Source organism: Geotrypetes seraphini, chromosome 1, assembly GCF_902459505.1.
Source record: "Geotrypetes seraphini chromosome 1, aGeoSer1.1, whole genome shotgun sequence".
Classification (NCBI taxonomy): domain Eukaryota; kingdom Metazoa; phylum Chordata; class Amphibia; order Gymnophiona; family Dermophiidae; genus Geotrypetes; species Geotrypetes seraphini.
The window spans coordinates 94247679-94267804 of NC_047084.1; the positions used below are offsets into that span (position 1 = coordinate 94247679).

Here is a 20126-nt window from a genome sequence, read left to right on the forward strand (position 1 = left end):
CCAGCGTCGGAAGCCTTCTCCGACGCTGGTGCGGCTGGTGAGAGGAGCCGACACGGAGAGCAGGGAGTCCAGCGCTGGCGTCCAGTCCTGCCGGCGAGTGGTAGGTGCTGGGAAGAAAGGCTGGGGACTCGCGCATGCGCACTCCTGCGGCCACAGACCTACGGATCATGGAAACACGCAGATGGGAGTGCGCATGCGTGAGGTAGGGTTTTATTATATAGGATAGGTACATGAAGAGTAGTTTCCAATGGCGTGGTGAGACATTTCTCTATTATCTTCACAGCTTGCGATGAGCTTTTAATAAGTACATCTTGATTAAAAGTGTTATTATTTGATGAAAATGGGAGAAGATGTAATAGACAATTCCTCGAAATTGTTAGCTGTACATTCAGGCATTTAGGATAATCCGTAATATTCTCACAAGTACCAAACCAAGCAGTGGATTGTTTCAGTATGTGTGCTCTATGGCAGTGTTTTTCAACCTTTTTACACCTATGGACCGGCAAAAATAAAAGAATTATTCTGTGGACTGGCATCGGTCTGTGGACCGGCGGTTGAAGAACACTGGGCTAAGTTGTGGGCCAGACCCACCCAACTCTACCCAATCTCCACCCCAGACCCCGCCCCCCATAATAGTACTAATTGCACCTTGCACGCCTCATCTGGAAGCCTTCCCTCTGACGTTGCAACGTCAGAGAGAAGACTTCCAGTTCAGGCGCAGGATGACCATAGGATCCACTGCCCGTGGCTTTGTGTACTGAATCAGTTAGGAAGAGGGAACTGGCTCGAAGATAACGCCGCATCGATCGCACCTGGACCAGCGGTTGAAGAACACTGTTTTGGGCCTGATGCACGTGCTGGCCCTGTGGACCGGCAGGAAATTTCTGTGGACCGGCACTGGTCCATGGACCGGTGGTTGAAGAACACTGCTCTATGGTATTCCAAAAAAACTAGGAAAATTAACTCCACCAACAGACACATTAGCCTTTAGTTTTTTTAATGACCAATACGTGGTGCCTTATTATTCCATAACAAGACGGTAAGGATCTTTTCTGACTTACAATAGATCGTATTAAAATAAATAGGCAACATCTGAAGAGTGTAATTGATCTTGGGCATTATCATTGTTTTGATGGTATCCAACCTTCCCCACCAAGAAAGTCGCAACGGTGACCAATTTTTTTTGTCAAATCAAGTGTTGATTTAATAAGGGCTTCTTCATTCAATAACATTGCTTCTTCAATAGTTGACCCGAATAACAAGCCAAGTTATTTTAACCTCAAAATCACGGGCAATAAACTTTTGAGCGAAGTAGTGCCAAAGTTCCCGAAGAAGGTTCTTGCCTTCGAAACGGAACCCAGTTGGACTTGAATAACATGCGGAGCTGTTGATGGTTTTTGGCCTCCTCATTTCCCAAAGATAAGTGCTGTGTTTATGTGGTTTTTTTCCAGCAGTAGTGTTTACACTGTCTGGTTTGGTGATTCTTATGGACACTGTTGCTTTCCTTGATTGCACAACAGCGATTTAACACAATCCATATTATTTTAATTAGATTTATTTAATATTGTCATGTTTGATTCACTTATTTAATTTTTCACGGAAAGGGTCCAAGATGTGGGTTTATTGAGTGACAACTCTGGATTAAGGAGTTTTGATTTTTCCCCCATCCACGAGTTGTGTAGACTGAGGACCCTCCTCACTTTATACTTGTATTTAAATTTGATTGGACTTTTTTGTCCTGGATTGTTGTTTCCTCGCCGCTGTTACAATTTTTTCAAGGGAGAGATTTTATACTTTTTGGTATCTGTTTCTAATGACACCCAGATCTTTTTCTTGGGTGCTGACTCCTAAGGTGGATCCTAGGATAAGGTAACTCCAAACCCTTTTGCCTTCCCTCCTCTCAATGGCACTCAGCGCAAAAAGATGTTTGATAACCTTCTGGCGACGCAAGCAGCAAAACTTAACCACTCCATCTCCAACCTGTTGACGGCAATGGGCGACTTCAAAACTTTTCGAAAAGAAATCAAAACCCTACTTTTCAAAAAATGTATCCAGATATTTTAACCCAACCCTTCCCCCTCCTCCTAGATAAATTCTCCCCCCAAACCTCCACTTAAATAATCTCTTCCTCCCTAAAACACCAACCAAGTATTCAGATCCCTGAAATGTAACGTAATCTTATTTGTACTCTAACTGTAATCTATTTGTTATATCATACAGTAACGTACAGTCAATTTAATATCCAATTTGCAAGTTCTTCCGAAATTAATCCAGCTACCTCTCCTCCCTTGTAACCGAAACCCCCCCAAAAAAACTCTTGTAACTTCACTGGAAATGTCCAGTTAGATCTTTTGTAATCCGCCTTGAACTGCAAGGTATAGGCGGAATAGAAGTCCCTAATGTAATGTAATGTAACTATAATTTGAATTATTTTTTCTGATGTGCATCATTTTGCATTTGTCCACTTTAAATTTCATTTACCATTTAAATGCTTAGTTTCCCAGTTTCCTAAGGTCTTATTCCAATTTTTCACAGTCCCCATGTGTTTTGAAAACTTTGAATAGTTTTGTGTCATCTGCAAATTTAATTACTTCACTTGTCATTCCAATTTCCGGATTGTTTATAAGAACATAAGAACAGCCTTACTGGGTCAGACCAATGGTCCATCAAGCCCAGTAGCCCATTCTCACAGTGGCCAACCCAAGGTGTAGCAATATTCTATGCTAGCAATACAGGGCAAGCAGTAGCTTCCCCCATGTCTTTCTCAATAACTGACTATGGACTTTTCCTCCAGGAACTTGTCCAAACCTTTCTTAAAACCAGCTACACTATCCGCTCTTACCACATCCTCTGGCAATGCGTTCCAGAGCTTAACTATTCTCTCATTGAAAAAAATTTCCTCCTATTAGTTTTAAAAGTATTTCCCTGTAACTTCATCGAGTGTCCCCTAGTCTTTGTAATTTTTGACGGAGTGAAAAATTGATCCACTTGTACCCGTTCTACTCCTCTCTGAATTTTGTAGACTTCAATCATGTCTCCCCTAAGCCATCTCTTTCCAAGCTGAAGAGCCTTAACTGTTTTAGTCTTTCCTCATACGAGAGGAGTTCCTTCCCCTTTACCATCTTGGTCGCTCTTCTTTGAACCTTTTCTAGCACCACTATATCTTTCTTGAGATGAAGAGACCAGAATTGAATGCAATACTCCAGATGAGGTTGCACCATGGAGCGATACATGGGCATTATGACATTCTTAGTCTTGTTAACCATCTCTTTTTTTATAATTCCCAGCATCCTGTTTGCTTTTTTGGCCGCCGCCGCACTATTTACCCTCCTCCATTGAGAAAAATGGCCAAATGGGGCCCAAAATTTGGAATAGCCTACCATTAAGTTTGCAACTGTTCCCCACTTACTACAATTTAATGAAAATCTTAAAGACATATATACTCTCTGTAATTCTCTTGAGGTCTACCCACTTAGGATTCTAGAAACCTTACTGTAACCTCAACCATTTGTCTTTGTAACTCTATGGTAAACCACAATGAATCCTAGTGGAAATTTGTGGGATATAAGAAATTATATGATATGGTGCCCAGTTGATTTATGCCCAGTTCCTAATCCACAACAGAATATTGCCTCTTATCCCATGACTCTTTAATTTTCTCAGGAGTCTCTCATGAGGAACCTTGGCAAAAGCTGTCTGAAAATCTAGATATACTAGATCAACTGGCTCACCTTTATCTACATGGTCATTCACACTTTCAACAAAATGAAGCAAAATTGGTGAGGCAAGACCTCCCTTGGCTGAACCCATGCTGCCTCTGACTCATTTAAACCAGATTTAGCACACGATAACAATGAGTGTGTGCTAAATGCTAATGCGCCCATTATATTATATGGACGTGTTAGCATTTAGTGCATGCTAAATCGACTAGCGCGCGCTAAATCAGTTAGCGCGCCGTAGTAAAAGGACCCCTTACTTTTTTTTTTTTTTATAATAATTTCCATTATTTTGCCTGCCACTAAAGTCAGGCTTATTGGTCTATAATTTCCGTGGTCACCACTGGAACCCTTTTAAAAAATTGGTATATCATTGGCCACTCTCCAATCTTCATGTAATATGGATGATTTTAGCTACAGGTTGCAGATCACAAACAGTAGATCAGCAATTTCATGTCTGAGTTCTTTTAGTACCCTGGGATATACACCATCTGGTCCAGGTGATTTATTACTAACTTGTCGATTTGACTTAGTAAATCTAGGTTAATTGAGAATTCTTTCAGTTCTTCTACATTATCACCCTTGAAAACCATTTCTGGTTCAGGTAGATCTCTAATGAAAACTACTGGGTCAAACTTAAAACTATGTCTCCCAAAAAAGCAGAATCATACAACAAAACTAGAAAGGAAGAACTAATAAAGTAAACTTCACTTGAATATATAAACTTTCAACCTGAGAGGTGCTCAGAACCTTGAAAAACAAGGTGGAATGAATGCTAATGGGGACAAGCCCCTATAGACATTTCAGTGTTCTATCATTGCATCCTCTCCCGTGTTAGAAAGAATATAGTGAACCAATTTTTCCCAAAAATTGAGTTAATGTCCCAAAACAATCATGTGAACAAAATAGTAACTTCTACGTTTTTTCAAATTTGGGAAAAATTGGTTCACTATATTCTTTCTAACAAGGGAGAGGATGCAATGATAGAACACTGAAATGTCTATAGGGGCTTGTCCCCATTAGCATTCATTCCACCTTGTTTTTCAAGGTTCTGAGCACCTCTCAGGTTGAAAGTTTATATATTCAAGTGAAGTTTACTTTATTAGTTCTTCCTTTCTAGTTTTGTTGTATCAGGTAGATCTCTTGCATCTTCTGCCATAAAGCCCAAAGGAAAGTATTCAGTCAGTCTCTCTGCTAGCTAATAAGTTAAGTTTGCTCTTTTTAAAATTTAAACTGTTTTTATAAAGGAACCTACAATTTATCTTTCATCCCCAAATTATCAAAGCACAGACAAAATAATGTTCACTTACCCAGAGATGTCCTCTTCTCCTCTTTTTTCAGAAAGAAGTTACCTGCAATTGTTCTTCTCTATGGAGTTTTGATTCTTATGGAACTGCTTCAAATAGACCCTTTGATGTTAACACAGTAATCAGATTGCCCTGGTAACCTTTACAACTATTCTACCTTCCTTACAGAACATTAATTAACACCTAATTTAGGTCAGAAGCACTGCAAAGAACAGAAATCTTTTTTTTTTTTAAAGAAAGTTTGAGCTCTGCTCCTAGCATTTTAAAGGCATTTTGGTTGAACATAAAGTTTGTACATTAAGAAAAGAAAGGCAGAGAACAACTAGAGTTGATTGATAGGCTTGCTGAGCCTTAATTAACCCATCTGTGCAAGGAGAGGTAATGTTAGAAAAGAAACCCGCAGTATGAAGTTTATTTGTTTTTTTGTTTGACTGGGGCTCCAGATCAAAGGGAGAGGAACAATTTACAGGATTTGTCAGAGCTTGTTCCTAACATGTTTGGAGAAATTAAGAATCTAGAGCAAGGATTTATTTGTGCATTGAGGTGAGAGACATTCTCAGGGATGCCAACTTTTCCAGGTCCAGGCTGGAGCTTTTTTGGACAGTCCTGGATTTCTGAGCACCCAGTCCTGGTGCATTATGGGGTTTGTAGTGCTGATTTCAATGGCAGGGTAAGGCACTACAAATCTCACACTGCTTTGGGATGTACGTTCAATGCCAGGAGTGCTCCATAATCTACAGCCTGGAACTAGGTAACTTGGCATCCCTGCACGTGTATTTAAGATCAATTGCCAGTAGTTAAATCCCATGAAGGATGCACAGTGCTCTGTGTCACTAGCAGCTGTATTGTTAGCCTTTTCAAAGCTGCCTTTTCTTCAGCCATCATAGCCATCATAAACTGGGGTTTCTTAATTGGGTTAACGCTTATAATAAGTGCCTGTGAAATGACACCTATCGGGCTACTGCATTTTTTGATGTTGATTTTTTTCAGGCTGGCAGTCTGTTATTAAGAGGCCAGTAGCATTTCTAGACTGCAGGACTATTTGAACAAATTGATTTAAATACTATACAAGACTGAAGATGGTTAACAAGACTAAGAATGTTATAATGTCTCTGTATCGTTCCATGGTGCGACCTCACCTGGAGTATTGCGTTCAGTTCTGGTCTCCTTATCTCAAGAAAGATATAGCGGCACTAGAAAAGGCTCAAAGAAGAGCGACCAAGATGATAAAGGGGATGGAACTCCTCTCGTATGAGAAAAGACTAAAAAGATTAGGGCTCTTCAGCTTGGAAAAGAGATGGTTGAGGGGAGATATGATTGAAGTCTACAAAATCCTGAGTGGTACAAGTGGATCGATTTTTCACTCCGTCAAAAATTACAAAGACTAGGGGACACTTGAAGTTATAGGGAAATACTTATTCCTCTTCAATTAGTTAAAAATACTAAAATTCTAGGAGTAATTTTTGATAATAAACTTAATTATCATGATCACATTAGTAGTATTGTTAAAACCACCTTCTATAGGTTGCGGAAAATTCGATCCATTTCTAAATTCCTCTGTCCCAAAGCACTTAATATTCTTATTCACTCTCTGGTGATGTCTAAAATCGATTATTGTAACTCATTATTTACAGGAATTGCGTCACAAGAAATTAAACGATTACAAATTATTCAAAATGCCTCTATTAAATTAATAACAAAATCTAAAAAATTTGATCATGTGACACCACTCCTTAAAAAGGCTCATTGGCTTCCAGTCATACATAGAATTACACACAAATTATGTACAATTATTTTTAAAACATTAGAAAATAAGACTCCAGCATTTTTATTCAGATTACTTATCCCATATTCAGTTAAAAGAACTTTAAGATCTAGTGAACGGAACCTTTTGTCAATTCCTTCGTTGAAGGTTATTAGCACAAGAAGACAATTTATCTTCTCATGTACAGCTCCCCAGATCTGGAATGCGCTTCCCATGTTTTTACGGGAGGAGAAGGTGTTTGGGAAATTTAAAAGCGAATTAAAAACCTTTTTGTTTAAAGATGCATTTGCAAATTAATTAAATTTTTTTATAAAGTGTTATTCTAGTGAATTATATTGCTTTCTTTTGTTTTTTTTCAATTTCCTTTTGTATTTTCCCTGTATGTTCTTTCTTTACTATAAAAAATGTATTTCATCCCCTCTTACCTTTTGTTTACGTTATAATTAATTAATTGTATGTAATGTTTTTGTTTCCTTACATGTATATTTTATTGTACATCGCTTAGAAATCCGATTAAGCGATTGAACAAGCCAATTAATAAACTTGAAACTTGAAACTTGAATAAGGAAGAAATATTTTTTTCACTCAGAGAATAGTTAAGCTCTGGAACGCGTTGCCAGAGGTTGTGGTAAGAGCAGATAGCGTATCTGGTTTTAAGAAAGGTTTGGACAGGTTTCTGGAGGAAAAGTCCATAGTCTATTATTGAGACAGACATGTGGTAAGCCACTGTTTGCCCTGGATCAGTGGCATGGAATGCTGCTACTATTTGGGTTTTTGCCAGGTACTAGGGACCTGGATTGGCCACCATGAGAATGGGCTACTGGGCAAGTTGGACCACTGGTCTGACCCAGTGAGGCTATTCTTATGTTCTTATGTCAGAAGACAAGTACGGTAATATTTGATTATTTGACTGTTTTGATGTATGATAGTTTTGAAAGTTTTTTAATGTAAAGTACTGTATGTTTGAATGATTGTGAATGTGATAATGTAATCTGCCTAGAACTGTATAGATAGTTATTTCTATACTAGTATTTTAGCCCGTTACATTAACGGGTGCTAGAATATATGTCTGTCTGTCTTTATTTCCATCTCTCTCACTCTGTTCTGCTGTCTTTCTTTCTGTCTATCTCTCTCCCTGGCCCCCTTTGTCTGTCTGTCTTTCTTTCTGTTTCTCTCCCTGTCCCTGTGTCTTTCTTCTTTTCTTTCTGTCTCCCTTCCTCCCGCTGGTGGTAGAATATATGTCTGTCTTTCTTTCTGTTTCTCTCCCTACCTCTGTCTTTTTCTTTCTGTCTCTCTTCCTCCCGCTGTCTTTCTTTCTGTCTCCCTCCCTGGCCCCCTTTGTCTGTCTGTCTTTCTGTCTCTCTCCCTGCCCCTGTCCCTGTGTCTTTCTTCCTATCTCCTTCTCTACTTCCCTGTCCAGCAGCCGCAGCATTCCCTCTCCCTCCATTTACCGCGAGAGGAGCCTGCACGGACCTAACAGCCCGAGCCCTCAGCAGTGTAACTTCCCGGCGGCTCCTCTCACGATCGCCGCCTTCTCCGATGCAGGAGCGGCTCGTGAGAGGAGCCGCTGCAGCGTCTTTGAAGTTAAAAAAGAAACTTCGACCCGGCTCCATGCTCGGCCGCCGCGGCCTGCAACCACCAACAGCCACCGCGGCCTACAGCTGCCGCGGCCTGCAGCCACCGACAGCCACCACGGCCTACAGCTGCCACGGCCTGCAGCCGCCGACAGCCGCCGCGGCCGACATCCGCCTTGAAGAGAGAAAGAGAGATTCGCGCGCAGACGCACTCCTACCTGCGGTGCCCTACAGCGCCCGGAAAACGGAACACGCGGTGGGAGTGCGCATGCGCGGCTTAGGCTTTTATTATATTAGATTTATTTTCTGTACTAACATCACTTACTATGTAAATCTACCTTTCTTGCCATGTTTCCCCTTCTTGGTCCCATCCTCCACCTCTCCCCAAACCGATAGGTCTAGGCTGCTAAGTCAACCCTCAGAGTTGCTTGTGAGTCTCTTTTTGGGCTCAAGTGCACCCTTGGCATGCATAGATGAGTTGATCTTTTTCTCACTCTAATGCAGTGTGTCGCGAACTTTTTAAGCTGCGGCATACTAATGCCGCAGGGCTGCGGCTGGAGGGCACCCAGAAATGCGCTGACGCGATGGGCATGAGAAGGGCAGAGATTTTTTTTTGGTCGTCATACCGCAGTTATGGAACTCACTTCCTGGATATATTAGAGAAGAATCTATACTAGACAGGTTTAAAAGTTCATTGACAACCTTTCTGTACAAAGACCTTTTTTTTTTTTAAATTCTTTATTCATTTTCAATCTTAGAATAACTTTGACAAATGTTCAAACAAATTAACAATAAATACATCACTTAATAATCAGCAATGATGCAAATCATAAACTCTTATCACCCCCCTTCCCATCCTTTCCTAACATATGATCAAATATCTTGTAGAATATGTAATAATAAAAATAACCTCCTCCCCCCTCACTACTAAACTTGTAAATTTAAGGGAAACAAACTCATCTAATCATTACAATCCTTTGTTAATGGCTCCCACACATCCTGAAATTTCCTAAAACAACCCCGCTGTATTGCAATAAATCTCTCCATTTTATAAACATGACATAAAGAATTCCACCAGAAATTATAATTTAATCTACTCCAATCTTTCCAATTATACGTAATTTGTTGAATGGCAATACCAGTCATTATAATAATAATAATAACTTTATTCTTTTATACCGCCACAATCTTGCGATTTCTAGGCGGTTTTCATTCAAGAGAGCTGGACATTCAGCGATTTACAATATGTAGAAGGAGTACAGAGTACAGGGACTTGAGAAATCGAAATTACAAAATGTGCTGTTTGCTAAGAATTTCGGAGCAGACCTGTAAAGAAACGTCGCAGCTTTCAGAAAAAAAGAAAAAAAAATGAAAATTACAATATACAGTTTGTTTAGAGATTCAAAAAGACAGCGAAAATTACAATATATAGTTTGTTTAGAGATTCGGGGGGGACATATTAGAAGAAAGGTCCTGAAATTACAAATGCTGCTCGTTTAGGATTTCAGAGGGCATTTTGAAAAGAGACAGAGTGTTTGGTGAGGTTCTGTTTAGGTGATGTATCTGTCGAATAAGGTAGTTTTTATGAGTTTTCTAAAAGCTTTGTAGGTCAATTCGGCTTTATTAATGTAACTGTCTAGCCACTGTTGTTGTTTATTTGCTTGGTGCATGAAAGTTCTGTCAGTGTCAGGTCAAAAGCGTGCCGGGACAAAGGCGCGCCCAGACAATTGAGCGCAGCGCGAAGGCGCGCGCCGCTCAAAATTACTGTTTTTAGGGCTCTGACGGGGGGCATGGGGGGGAACCCCCCACTTTACTGAATAGACATCACGCCACGTTGTGGGGGCATTGTGGGGGGTATGGGGGGTTGTAACCCCCCACATTTTACTGAAAACTTCACTTTTTCCCTGTTTTTAGGGAAAAAGTTAAGTTTACAGTAAAATGTGGAGGGTTACAACCCCCCAAACCCCCATAACGCCGGCACGATGTCTATTAAGTAAAGTGGGGGGGGTTCCCCAACAAAAACCCCCGTCGGAGCCCCTTAAAACTGTAATTTTCTTCGGTGCGCACCTCCATCTTGCGCTCAGTTGTCGGCGCGCGCCTTTGTCTTTCGCGCCGTTGTCTATGAACCGTTCTGTCCAGGAAGGTTTTATATGAGTAATAATTTATTATTGTTTGTAGAAATCTGACTTTTTGCTCTCATTGCCATACCAAATAGCACAGTATCACATGATAATGCCACTGGGTTATCTAATAAACAATTAATTTGGTCTCAAATTGATTTCCAGAAATTGATAATAAATGGACAATAGAATAATAAATGATCTAAAGTCCCTGCTTCGAGATGACAGTGCCAACATTTATTAGACTTAGAGCTATCCAATTTTTGTAACCGAACAGGGGTCCATAACGCTCTATGTAACAGAAAAAAACAAGTTTGTCTCATAGATGCCGACACTGTACATCTCATCCAAATCCTTTTCGTTGGTAACATTACTGCAGAACTCTTTTTCACTTATTTATTTTAAACGTTCTGCTCTCTTCTTTCTTCCCCGACCTATTATGTTACCCTTCAATGTCACTTTTCTCTTAAATATAATAATAATAATAATAACTTTATTCTTCTATACCGCCACAATCTTGCGACTTCTAGGCGGTTTACAATCAAGAGAGCTGGACATTCAGCGAAACACAATATGCAGATATACATATGAAATACAGATAGCATAGACTTTAAGAAAGCAAGAATATAGAAATACAATTTGCTTAGCAAGAGTATAAGATGTACATTTTGGTAGGTAATGTCTGAGAGGACCTGTTTGGAATAAGCCGTATGTTTTAGAAAATAACAACGAAAAATAACGATAATATAAAGATAATAGATTATATGAATCACAGTTCCGTGTGATTCAGGTGGACTAAGGAGGGGGGATAAAGGTGGAAAGGTAAGTGGGGGGTAAAGGTAAGTGGGGGGTAAAGGTAGGGGTAGGGGAGACCGTTCTTGGGGAGAGAGAGGGGAGAGCGGGTCAATTGTTTAGGTATTTCAGGAACAGGTATGTTTTTAGGCGCTTCCTAAATTCCCGGTAGGTAGTGGGCGAAAGTAGTTGATCTAGGTCTTTACCCCATAGGGCTGCTTGGTGAGAGAGAAGGTGTTTGTGGTGGTTTTTTTAGTTTGCAACCTCTAACTGGAGGAGAAATGAATTTTGAGTGTGAGTTTCTCTTGCATTTGTTGTTGGAAAATATTGTAGTTCTACCCTTTTTCCTTTCGTTTCTGTATGTCTGCCCTCAGAATTTGTCCTCGTACGTATAATTATGTGTTTTTTGTTACCCCTGACTTTTAGGGGTTCCTTTTACTAAGCTGCGTTAGGGCTTTAACGCGCAGAATAGCGCAGGCTACATTGCCGCGTGCGCTAGACCTTAACACCATCATCGAGCTGGCGTTAGTTCTAGCTTCGTAGCGCACGGTAATATCCTGCGTGCGCTAAAAACACTGGCGCACCTTAGTAAAAAGAGCCCTTAATGTATGCAATTCGCTTTGAAATTAATATTATATGCGTTGGCATCAAATTTGAATGAACATGAAACACGTGCATACGTGATATCATCACGTCGATGTCCACGCACGCGCGGATGTCTTCCAGTTGCAGCTCGGAGCCTCCTATTACCGCCGGTGGCGGTGGGGGCTGCAGAGGAAGAGGTAAGGAGAAGGAGCAGAGGTGCCGGCTGACTGCCCCAGCAGATTCCAGCTGTGCCTTCTCACCGTCCTCTTGAGGGGGGGGGGTTACATCTGGAATCTGCTGGGGCAGATTAGTGTGCCGCAGCACACGGTTTGCGGTTTGCGACATATTGTTCTAATGCATGAGGGATTGGAAACAGGATTCCCCGCATTGTAGTACGTTGTGATCTGAATCACAGGGTTGACCCAAGAGGCCCTGATTCAATACAGAACTTACAGAATTATTATTATTATTATTTTTTAAAATCTTTATTAATTTTCAAAACTAATACAAAGTGCCATAAATTACACTAATAACAAAATAAGCACTTAAGTTCCACTTAAGTTCCATTAATAGCAATGAAGATAATAAATATCCCTCCCTTTCCATCCAACAATATAATCAAGAAATGAACCAGAAAGATATCCCTCCCCCCCCACCTATCCCGTTCTGGATATGTATAAAAATAATCAAAAAATTTAAACAAAGACAATTATGTTGAATTAACAAAGGATGTCAACGGGCCTCAGATCAATTTAAATAATTTGCTATTCCCTCACATATCTGCATTCAACTTTTCGTATTTGTAACCTAAACATAAACTGGCCCACCAAAACAAAACTTTGAGGCGGTCGCAATTTTTCCAATGGCGGGTTATCATTTGCATAGCGATCCCTGCCATACTCAAGAAAAGCCTGCCTTTGTAGCGATCTATGGGAGACTTGATATGCATCAATGTTCCACATATAATTGCCTCATACGTCAAAGGGATTTTTGATTCCAGAATTATTTTTATATGCTTGTAAAAGCGTGAACGGGCAGGGTCTGGCCTGGTACACAAACAGAAATGAATATATTTTCAATGAATTTTCCACTATAAATATTAATTTCATTGAAAGAAAACAACATACTATATCACCCACCCATATCGTTATCTAATCTATTTTACCTATACTCTATACCAGTGGTTCCCAAACCTGTCCTGGGGGACCCCCAGCCAGTCAGGTTTTCAAGATATTCCTAATGAATATGCATGAGAGAGATTTGCATATAATGGAAGTAACAGGTATGCAAATCTCTCTCATGCATATTCATTAGGAATATCTTGAAAACCTGACTGGCTGGGGGTCCCCCAGGACAGGTTTGGGAACCACTGATCTATACAAAAGGTGGAGAAATAGCCTCAGAGCTTGAGTGGCTGCATTGTTATGTGCGTGAATAACAGCTCATTCGTAATTTCAATCATAGGCTACACCAGGGGTAGGCAATTCCGGTCCTCGAGAGCCGGAGCCAGGTCAGGTTTTCAGGATATCCACAGTGAATATGTATGAGATGGATCTGCATGTACTGCCTCCTTGAGATGCAAATCTATCTCATGCATATTTATTGTGGATATCCTGAAAACCTGACCTGGCTCCAGCTCTCGAGGACCGGAATTTCCACCCTCATTACATACCCTTCTAACTTTTTCCCGTTTTGGTTATTTTTTTTTTTTTTTAGAACTTTTTTATTATATATCTTTTTTTATCCCTTATCTTCAACTATCCTTAATAAAACTCCTAAATAAATACTTAAAAACTTTCTTGATCTGTTTATAGGAAAGCTGATATCAGTATTTCTTATAGCAAACTCATAAAACTAATGTCCATATTCCTTTTAGGCAAGCGCATAAACTTTCTTGATCTTTTGTAAGGGAGCTGATGCATATGTTCCTTATAACAAACACATAAACGGGTTTTATACACTTTTTTCTGTCGTAGTTCTCACACTGTTAGGAGATATAGGGCTCTTTTTACTAAGGTGCGCTGGCGTTTTTTGCGCATGCACAAGATTAGCGCACGCTAGCTGAAAAATTACCACCTGCTTATAAGGAGGCGGTAGCGGCTAGCGCGCGCTAAAACCGCTAGTGCACCTTAGTAAAAGGAGCCCATAGTATATATCCCTACAGAGAAGTACACTTCTCCCTTATTCACGGGGGATACAGGCAGAGCCGGACCGCGAATGGCGATAAACCGTGATTATCCGGCTCTGACCCATCCCCACCTCCCTGCGCCTTCCCGGCCTTACCTGGTGGTCTAGAGGGCTTTCGGGGCAGGAGCGATCTTCCTATGCTCCTGCCTCGTGCAGATCGCCATTAGGAAATGGCTGCTGTGAGTTCCCGTAGTCTCTCGAGACTACAATGGGAATTCCCTACAGCCATTTCCTCATGGCGATCTGCACGGGGCAGGAGCGTAGGAAGATCGCTCCTGCCCCGAAAGCCCTCTAGACCACCAGGTAAGGCCGGGAAGGCGGCAGGGAGGTAAAAAAATATGTTTTTTTTTAAATTTTCCCCCTCCCCAGAAAAAAAATCTCGATTATGTGAAATCGTGAGTGCAGAAACCGCAAATGGGGAGGGGGAAGTGTACTGCCAGCTGTGTTGAATTTCACATACAGTCAAACCCCGTGAATTTGCAGTTCACAAATCGCGGAATCAGTAATTCGCGGTATTTTCCGACCGTCTCTTCCTGGTACTAAAGTCATGGTTACTCCAATCAAGAGCTGCTTTGACACGCTATCTGGCATATCAAAGCAGCTTCTGATTGGTGTAACCATGACTTTAATACCAGGAAGAGGCGGTCTGAAAATGTGCCTGGCTTCGTAAGTAGAATTTATGCACCCGCCGGTGCCCCGGCTGCCCTCTCCTGCCTTCGATCAGCTGAAAAACCATATTTGCGTTTTTGTTAAATTTGCGGGTGTTCCTGGAATGGAACCCCCATGAATTTCAGGGGAGTCCTGTATTAACATATTCACGTTACTTCATTTTTTCATGTTCTCGTATCATACGTATCATTAATCTTCTATAGTTGTACTTAGCTTATTTTCTCTTCTTTTATGCCACTATACAAGCCACTTCACTATCGGCCTCTTTTACAAAGCCGCCCTAGCAGTTGTGCTGCGCTAACAGCCCCGAAGCCCATAGAGATTTAAAGGGCTTCGGGGCTGTTGCCGTGCGACAGCCGCTAGCGTGGCTTTGTAAAAGAGGCCGTATGTCTCCAACGCGGCCAGTGTTTTGCGGCTTCTAATTCTTAACCGCTGCCTTGGGGAATTGTCCACAGCAGTTAGCTTATCTGCCTCCAGACCTGCAGTCCTTCCCGTAGCTAGTTGAAGATAGTTGAAGATAAGGGATAAAAAAAGATATATAATAAAAAAAATTCTAAAAAAACCAAAACGGGAAAAAGTTAGAAGGGTATATAATGAGGGTGGCTGGTTGTGTAGCCTATGATTGAAATTACGAGTGAGCTGTCATTCACGCACATAACAATGCAGCCACTCTAACTCTGAGGCTATTTCTCCACCTTTTGTATAGAGTACTAGCTGATGACCCGGCGTTGCACGGGTATTTAATTATAGCAATAACACTGTAAATGGATTCAAATAAAGATACTTTATAGTGGTGAATGAATGCAAGTCACCCTGGAATTTGCAATCTCTTAAACTGAAAAGGAAGATCTGTTGGAATAAGTGGCATGCAAAAGTTTCAGTATTGATTTAAACAACTCAATATGTGGAAACTCAGGTTGAAAAGAAACTCCATGCAGTTTTTTCCCGGTTCAGAATGGAACCTGTGTGCCTAGTTCAGCATATGTGAGTACTCATGTAATGTAATAACATTATGAACTGGGGTGCATGAAGGAAACAGTTACAAACACAGTTAGAAAATACAAACTCTATATGTATGGTGTCCGTGGTAGAATAGAAAAGATGTCCCTAGTGGTTATAGTGTCATATAAAGTGTTTTATAGTTGGAATTACTGTGAGAATGGCAGCTTTTTACATCCTTTCCATTGACATGAATGGGTGAAATATGATTTTCTGTTTGTAGCTCCGCCCACGTGTGCAGGTGGGCCGCGAGACCCCCAGAACATATCACCCCAGGTAGTTTGAATTACTGTGAGAATGGCAGCTTTTTACATTTTTTCCATTGACATGAATGGGTGAAATCTGATGTTCTGTTTGTAGCTCCGCCCATGTGTGCAGGTGGGCCGCGAGACCCCCAGAACATATCACCCCAGGTAGTGAGGGATCTGCATACCAAGTTTCGTTCAAATCGGTCAAGCCGTTTTTGCGTGATCGCGGCACATACACACACACACACACATACATACATACATACATACACACATACATACCTCCGATTTTATATATATAGATAGGTGAAATAGATTAGATAACTATATGGGTGGCTGGTATACAAACCATAGAAGGTAAAGCAAAATGCTTTATTGACTCACATGGAAAAATCTGGCACTCTTTTACTTCACAGGGCAGTGGCGTGGAAAGGGGGCACGGGGGGATGCGGTCCGCCCCGAGCGCAGTCTTCTTATGGACGCAGCAGTACCCCTCCTCCTCGGTGACGGGTCAAAAGCGCGCGAGACTTCGGTGTGCCGACATTGCAGTGCAGACAATTTGGCGCGAGACTCCAGCGCACCACCTAAAAAGTTACTTTTAAAGAGCTACGACAGGGGGTGTGGGGGGGGTTTCCCCTACTTAACTTCATACTCTTCGCACTGCATTGCAAACCCCCCCATTATAGAGAAAACTTAACTTTTTCCTAAAAAATCAGGAAACAGTTAAGTTTACTCTATAATGGAGGGTTCCAACCCCCCAACCCCTCCAACGGCAGCGCGAAGAGTATGAAGTAACCTGGGGGAGGGATTCCCCACTCACATCCCGCGTCGGAGCTCTTTAAAGTCACTTTTTAGGCGGCATGCTGGGGTCTTGCGCTGATTTGTCTGCGCTGCAAGGTTGGTGTGCCAAAGTCCCGCGCGCAAATGACTATGAACCCTCCTCCTCTCCGCTCCCCCGCCTGCCCGCTCACTTGCCCCCTGCACCTCCCTTTGCCACGCGCAGCCCTTTCCTTCCCCCATACCTTTTCGGCGCTCTAACATCACTTCCAAGACCTGTGCCTTGGAAGTGACATCAAAGGGAGCCGACACCAACGTGGGTAGCACGCTGAGAAGTTTAAAAGGTACGGGGAAAGGGAAGGGGGCGTATGTGTGGTGGGGGGGCAGGGGAGGGGTGCCACCACCTTAGGTGCCGCTCAGCCTTTGTAGACCACTGTCACAGGGTCAGGCATAAAATGAACAGGTTTTTGGTTCCAAAGTCCTAAGGTGGACCTGTAGCTGATAGTACCCAAGAAATGGATCGCGGTTTGGAATTGCTATGCCCCCAAACACAGTCAGGCAATAGATTTTCTCAGTCAGGCAATAGGGTCTGGCCCCAGCCGGACCTCAGAGCAACTCACAGGTGTTCAGTAACAAAAGGAAGATTGGCTTACCTCAGCCAAGCAAAGACTCTAAGGGTTGTAGTCAAGATGCATACAGGAATCACCTCTTTCTCCTTCTTTCCCCAGGACCTTTTCTAGATAGTTCTGGCCCGGCCTCTTATACTTCCTGGTTCCTCCTTCCCGTGTTACTTCCCCTTAAGGAGAAGCTAGCGTGTTGTGACGTGTCTTAAGGTTAGTCATGCTCAGTTGTGGCTCAGGGTGAGTCTAACATTCGAAGAGACAGGATGTCAGGAGAGTCCTCATGTGAATCTGCTAGATATGGAGATAAGAAACTGCTAGATATGGAGCACCGTTCAGTGATAAAATTTCTCACAAAGGGGAAAAAGCCAAAGGAGATCCATGACTGCATCCGACAAAGTAAAAATTTGGATCAAGCAATTTAAGTGGGATAGAGAGTCCATTGAAGATGACCCTCACACTGAACGGCCTGTGGGAGCAACTTCCACAGAAATGTGTACGAAAGTTGAGGATTTAATTTTGTCACAATCAAATTAAGGTTTTCCGCATAGGTGAAGAAATGGGTATCTCGTCAGATAGAGTTTGTAAAATCATGAAAAGTTGGGCATGTACAAGGTTAGTGCAAGATGGGTTCCAAGAATGCTGAAGCCATGTCAGAAGGCCATGAGGCTCTAATGCTGTCAGGAGTCATCGTTTGGTGACTGAAAATGAGACTTGGGTCTATCACAGAGATCCTGAGTCCAAAATGGAGTCAATGCAGTGGAAGCGTAAGTCATCCCCCACCCCAATAAAGTTCAAGACAAAAAAATATGCAGGCAAAGTCATGGCAACTGTCTTCTGGGATGATGAAGGACTTATGTTTCTGGAATTCAAGCCACACAAGACAACCATAACCAAGTAGAGTTACATCAACACAATGATCCCTTTGCGGGAGTCAATCACGGAAAAAAGACAAGGGAAATCCACAGCAGGCGTGCTGCTTCTTCATGACAATATGCCAGTGCACATGTCACGACAATCACAGTCTGCCATCCAAGAAAGTGGGTTTCAGCAGCTGAACCATCCACCCTACAGTCCTGACCTGGCTCCTTTGGTTTATTTCCTGTTCCAAGTTCTGAAGAAATTTCTCCGTGGACGAAGCTGTGACGTCCTGGTTTGAAGATCAAACAGAAGAATTCTTTTCAAAGGGGTTAAAGTCATTGCAGGAAAAGTGAATGAAGTGTATGGAACTATCAGGGGGGTCTATAATGAAAAATAAAACAAAATTTTTTGAAAACTCTTTTTCTTTCCTGTTGAGGTAGAACACACCTCGAATATTAAGGTGGCTCTGGTATTGTGAGGGAGTATCCATCAGGAGGAGTGGATGTATCTTAGAGACTCCCTCACAATGCTTTTTGGCTCTTTTCCTCTTGCCAGTTTCATAGTTTATATACCATTTTTATTTCCTTTTAATCACAGTGGGATTTTGAAGTTCTTTTACTACAGATGTTTGAGTTATTTAATCGTGTTGCATTCCTGGTAGGTCAAATAACTTAAGCTGTTGTTTGTCACATTTCATATCAGAGTTTCCTTTATATATTAAGTTGCTTTTGACAGCTTTATAGGCACGTTCTTTCTTACATTGATGGATCAAATATTTGCAGAAATGAAATAATTAGCTCTAGCCATGCCTCCCTACTAACTCCTGCCCATCAGATAATTTAGCTCTGTCCTAGATTCCAGATGTTCATCCCCTAGTGTTTTGTGATTTCCTTACTATAAAATGAAGGACTGAAAAGCTCAGAAGTTTGGTGTTAGAAATGAAAACAAAAAAAAACAAACAGCAATGACAGATCTACCTTGGAATCGCTGATGGTCCGAACTTTCAGAGAAATACGAGTAAACACAAGGTTTACAAGGTTTGGACAAGTCTATAGTTCGCTATTGAGATAGATATAGGGGAAGCCACTGTGATCGGTAGCATGGAATGTTGCTGTTTGGGTTTTGGCCAAATAGTACTTGTGACCATTGGTATAGCGAGAATAGTGGGTGCCCAGAGCGGTGGCACCCCCTGCTCCGTCCATGACCCTCACATCACACTCATGCCCTCCCTTCCCACGTACCTCTTTAAATCTTTGCCAGCGCCAGCAGCTTCTCTGGCTTGCTGCTTGCGCCGGTGTTGGATTTCTCTCTGACATCACTTCCTGGTCCCGTGACCAGGAAGTGATTTTAGAGGGGAACCAGGCCAGCACGAGCAGCAAGCCAGAGAAATGGGTCACGCTGGCGGAGATTTTAAAGTGGTATCGGAGGCAGGAAGGGCACAAGCTTGGCGTGAGGACGGCGGAGAAGTGACGGTGCCTTCACCAAGACGACACCCAGGGCGGTCTACCCACTTTGCCACTTCTTGTGACTGGATTGGCCATGCTGGAAGCAGAATATTGGGTTAGATGGACCATTGGTCTGACCCAGTGTGTCTTTTCCTATGTTTTTAACATTCCACGTTTACGCTTGGTGGGGAGTCATCCAGGTTATCACGGACTGGTTTACACAGACAACTTAACACATTGGTCTCACCATCAGCCTAAAAAAATCAAAAAATCAGAGGTCATGTGGCAACTAGCTTCAGCTAAGTCCTTGATCTTCACTCTCAGTCCTCAAAGGCTGCTAATGGCTCAGGTTTTCAGGATATTCTTAATGAATATGCATGAAAGAGATTTGCATGCCTCCTGCTTCCGTTGTACATAGATCTCTCTCAAAAATATTCATGAGGGGTATTCTGAAAACCATA

The 20126-nt window shown here is 41.9% G+C and overlaps 1 protein-coding gene across 1 annotated transcript in view; it reads right to left on the reverse strand.

Annotated features, from left to right (window-relative positions):
• SIGLEC15 (sialic acid binding Ig like lectin 15) overlaps positions 1–18053 on the reverse strand; it is a 191843-nt gene extending 173790 nt beyond the window's left edge. Inside the window, exon 1 of the mRNA XM_033935251.1 lies at positions 17393–18053. The gene's annotated coding sequence lies outside the window, so the exon portion shown is untranslated. The remainder of the gene's footprint in view (positions 1–17392) is intronic.
• Positions 18054–20126: the final 2073 nt, after the last annotated feature.